This window comes from Benincasa hispida, chromosome 2 (assembly GCF_009727055.1).
Source record: "Benincasa hispida cultivar B227 chromosome 2, ASM972705v1, whole genome shotgun sequence".
NCBI classification, from domain to species: Eukaryota; Viridiplantae; Streptophyta; class Magnoliopsida; order Cucurbitales; family Cucurbitaceae; genus Benincasa; species Benincasa hispida.
In genome coordinates, this window is record NC_052350.1 from 34,934,444 (window position 1) to 34,939,789 (window position 5,346).

Below are 5,346 nucleotides of genomic sequence, written 5' to 3' on the forward strand. Positions count from 1 at the left end.
TGTGAATGACTGAATGAAAAGAAAATGAACACCGCAAAGTCTTGTCGACTTCCATTGTTGATGAATTAAAAAGAAAAATTAAAAAATGGTGTGCATTGCAATGATGGGTGCATCTTGTGCTGACAAGATACACTTTGTGTCCATCCGACCCAAATCCATCCTTAGCGAAAACGCACTATGTCAAGGTAGTGTTGCGCCAGTAAAAATATCGTGCGCTCGTCCTCTAGAAATGCACTGAGTTAAGGGGTGTGTTGCGCCGTTGTTGTCCGTCCTCTGCAAAGATGCATTTGCGTTAATGGAGGCATGGTGTTAATCTTTAATCTTGCACTCGTCTGAATCAAAGACAAAGGATAAATTCAATTCATTATTTCTATGTATAGAAGCTATTTCTTGATTCTTTGTACATGCTTAAATTTTGTATTGCATTATTTGTAATTCTTTGTGTACTTGGTTAATTTTTAATACAACTGAGTAACAATTCTTTCCGTATGGGTTAGCCTCTTATTTATCATCCTTTGTCATTATTGCGATGTTCTTTGTCTTTTACTTTTTGTATTAATTGCACTACCATGATGAGTTATATGCATACCTTTAGCACCATTTCTCATACTTTGTATTTTCTAACTAACACTTAGATAATTCGTAGCAATTGCACTGCTTTACCTTTTATCCTTCAAAACTATGCTCAAACCTTCTTTTCGAAATTTTGACTAAGTGTTTGTCTATTTTGTCCAAAACAACGCAATGAGGACCTTGTGAATCTCTAAATTTGGGGGTGGGGAAGGTCTGAGCATATGCGATCAAGTGATGTGGTCATTAAGAAAATGTGTTCATTATTGTCAAAAAAAAAAAAATTATAGACTCCAATGTCAGTGCAAGGGAAATTCCAAAACAATCCCAACCTAATAAGAGTTAAGTCGTGAAAGAAACCTGCTTATAGTTGAATGTTCGCATGACACCTATAGGAGCAAGCCAAAACGAAGGTGGGTTTCCAAGAACGACGCAATGTGAAAGAAGAAAAAAAATGAGAAAAAAATGAGAAAAAAATAAGAGTATAAGAGACAACACCTCTGACCAGCAAAAGTTAAACTTAACTGAAAATCAAGAGTTGAAGTTGAGATTGGCACACAATCGTAGTTGAATGTTCGCATGATACCCATCGGAACAAGCCAAAACGAAGGGTGTAACCATGATCAATAGTCTCTAATAAAATAACGCAAACCCGACCACCGCATTCAAGTCGTACCTAGTTGTTTTTACAATAAGAGGTAAACATTCTTTTTAAAACGAGAAGGGAATTTTTGAGTAGACATTTGTTGTGTAAACGAATAAAGTAGGGCATGTTTATGAATTATCAAAGATAGAAAGAAATTGCACTGTTAAGTAATGTTGCCTAGGTGGAGCATTCGGAGCAACCAATCAATGTAAAGTTAGGATAGGAATTGAGCAATATTGCCTTAGTAGTAGATATGCTTAAAGACAAGCATATATCTAAATTTGGGGGTGTGATAACGTGTAGAAATACAAGTTATTTATACTATTTTATTTAGATATTACGGTAAAAAGAAAGAAAAGTTGCATCAATAGTATACAAATTGGCTAAGAAATGCGAAAATTATAAATTGTCGTCAATACACCCACTAACACCGTTGCGATGGTAGAATAGAATGTTTCAGTTTCTATTTTGCAGGAAATCAGTCACCGCATGCATTCATGGCTCAAAGATAAAATAAACAACGCATCTACTTCGCAATGCGCCCATCATTCAGGAATGAAGAGATGATCAACGCAATTTCAACCGCATGCGGTAATCGAAAACAACACCCCATGCGACGATAGGTCGAAGATGTGAAGAGCAACGCATTTGTGGAGGATTCTAACAAATGTACAACTTTCAGTTGTGCATTTCTGACGAGTTGATTGCGTAATAGAAGAAATATTCACTCTGCCATTTCAGGAACTACCATAGCCATAAAGTGGGGACCACAAAGTCAAAGAGCCAAGCTTTGCCTATAAATAGCTTCTGCAAATTCACTGAAAGATATACATTAATACATAGAGATGTGTGTATATCGATTCTGATAGAGAGACTGGTCTGAAGCAACTGTCTAGAGTAGATCCGAGATAATCACGAGACAAGGCTGAGAGGTGAGTCTACGAGCAGAGAATCCTTCAAATCCCCACCGTTGAAGCTCTATGCGAAGGTCAATTCTACCAGGAAAGAAAGCCCGAGAGGGAAGTTTTCCTCTCCATTACTTCCACACACCAGCAAGCACTATCTCCGTTCGGAATCTATGTCAAGACGTTGATACTCCTTCTGTATTTGTTTCTAATCTCTTTTTCATCATCTGTATTCATCTTCTCTAATATTTCATTCACACCATGTATCGAACGCTTAATTCTGTAATTAAATGTTATGATAATTGCCATTGTCATCTCTCTGTCTATTTCCGTACATCCATAATCCATTTTCTCCATGATGTTTTCCTAATTCCCTGGGTAAATAGCGAGAATTAAGGGAGTGAGTTAATTGTGTTAAGGAAATAATTAAGTTTAGCTAAAGCATGCTCGACGGCATTTTCACCTGTGAGAGCAAAAGTGAAGATGTTATTCCACCTACCACCTATCGAGAGAGAGTTGGAAGAATGTGTTAACTAAAGTAAGAAGTATTTCCAAAGATGGAAACAACCTTTTGTTCATCCGTTTTTCCCTGTTTCACCATAGAGATATGGGAACATGGCTGATCACCGAGAGGTTTACGCCAAGGGAAAGCGGAACCTTAGTTGCATTTTTAATGCAATTGACAATCTTGCGATGTTTTTACTATTTACTCTTTCTCTTTCTACTACATCCATAAAGACTTGCCATCACATACACCGATTCTTTATACAACTTCACAGTCAGTTCTCAAACTCAATATCATGTATCAGGTGTCTCGTATCTTGTATCATATTAGTTTAATATTTTACTTATTAACGCAATTTTATTTCATTGCAATTTATATTCCTGTATAAACCAAATTCTTTATTCATTGTTAAACTGGTCGCATGTATCACATTAGTAACGCATTAACGAAAACAATCCCTGTGTTCGACCTTAGATTATTCTGAGAAACTTGCATTGGAATTATACTTGGTTTCAGTGCAAGGAAACTTGTGACATGCATTACTCCATCACATACTATGAGCATATCGTTAACAACGCATATATTTAGATGTAGTATCAGTAGTGTATGAACGATAACAAAACATTCCATCCATTCTTACCATTACAAGTCCATGGCCTCATCAACATCAAGATTTTGAGAATACTTCTCAAAGATTCGCCTCACTGCCCCGAGCTTCGACTGAAAAGGCCCATCATCGATTTAAATGCGCCACAACAACCAAAGCCCAAGAAACAGCGGAAGGTTGACAAAAGAAAGGAAAAAGTCCAAGAGCCATCACCGCAAGATCAAGAAACCTTGGACCTTTTACCTTTGGTGATTCGCCCTTCAAGCCCTCCTACAGAACCCCTCTTTCCACTCCCCAAACATTTTACCAACCTTCTCCTTGCTTCTTATTCACCCAACGCATATCTAGTAGCTCTATCCTCCCCTTCATCTTCACCGCAATTTTCCCCTCCACTGCCGCATGTTGATGACCCACGCGATTTGGGTGAAGGCACTTCTGCCCAACCCCAAAACGTTGATGGCGCAACATCACAGGCGCAGCCCACCATTTCCACCTTAGCTGCTGACCTTGCTGATATGTGTTCTCTCTTCTCTCAGCAACAAGACTTTTTCTGCCAGCGAATAACGGAGGTAAGCGAGCATCAAGAAGAATTGCAACATAGTTTTGCTATGACAAGGCAGGTGCTGATCAATATTCAACGCAATATATACACGATCCACCTGAACCAAAGGAAATTGGCAGAGCGCAACCATGAGTACTTCAACTTTTTAACAACATATCTACATGGTCCCATGGTGCCTTCGCATTTATAGCAACATCTGCATTTCGAAGAAGCTCCTCGAGTACCTCATCAAAATCCTCCTCCTGAACCTCCTCCTCAATAATTCTACAAATTCTTTTGCGGTCATTCTTTTAATTTTATTCATTTCATTATTTCTATGTATAGAAGCTAATTACTTAATTCTTTATACATGCTCAAATTTTGTATTGCGTTATTTGTAATTCTTTGTATACTTGGTTAATTTTTAATACAACTGAGTAACAATTCTTTTAGTATGCATTAGCCTCTTTTTATCATCCTTTGTCAATTATTGCGATATTCTTTATCTTTTATTTTGCGTTATTCATTGCATTGCCATGATGACTAATATGCATACCCTTAGCACCATTTCTCACACTTTGTATTTTCTAACTAACACTTAGATAATTCGTAGCAATAGCATTGCTTTACCTTTTATCCTTCAAAACTCTGCTCAAACCTTGTTTTCCAAATTTTGACTAAGTGTTTGTCTATTTTGTCCAAAACAACGTAATGAGGAAAAGTTTAGATTTTGCAGTTAAAAGAAAGAAAAGTTGCGTCGATAGTATAGAAATTGGCTAGGAAATGCAAAAATTATGAAATGTCATCAATACATCCACTGACACCATTGCGATGGCAGAATAGAGTGTTTCAGTTTCTGTTTTGCAGGAAATCAGTCACCGCATGCATTCATGGCTCAAAGATAAAATAAACAATGCATCTACATCGCATTATGCCCATCAATCGAGAATGAAGAAATGATCAATGCAATGATAACGCATGCGACAATCGATCAAGAGCTTAGCGATCAACGCAATTTCAACCGCATGCGGTAATAAAAAACAACACCGCATGCGGCGATGGATCGAAGATGTAAATAGCAACGCAATTGCGGAGGATTCTGATAAGTGTACAGCTTTCAGTTGTGCATTTCTAACGGGTTGATTGCGTAACAGAAGGAATTTCTCATTCCGCCATTTCAGGAACTACCATAACTATATAGTGGGGACCAAAAATGCAAAGAGCCAAGCCTCGCCTATAAATAGCCTCTTCAAATTCCTTGAAAAATATACAAGAATACATAGAGACGTGCATATACTCATTTTGAGAGAGAGACTGGTCTGAAGCGACTGACCAGGGTAGATCTGGGAAAACCACGAGACAAAGCCGAGAGGTGAGTCTCCAAGCAAAGAATCCTTCCAATCCCCGTAGCTGAAGCTCTGTACGAAGGTCAATTCTACCAGGAAAGTAAACCTGAGAGGGAAGCTTTCCTCTCCACTACTTCCACACGCCGGCAAGCACAACCTCCTTTCAGGATCTGTGTCAAGACGTTGACACTCTTTCTGTATTTGTTTCTAATCTTTATTTCATCAT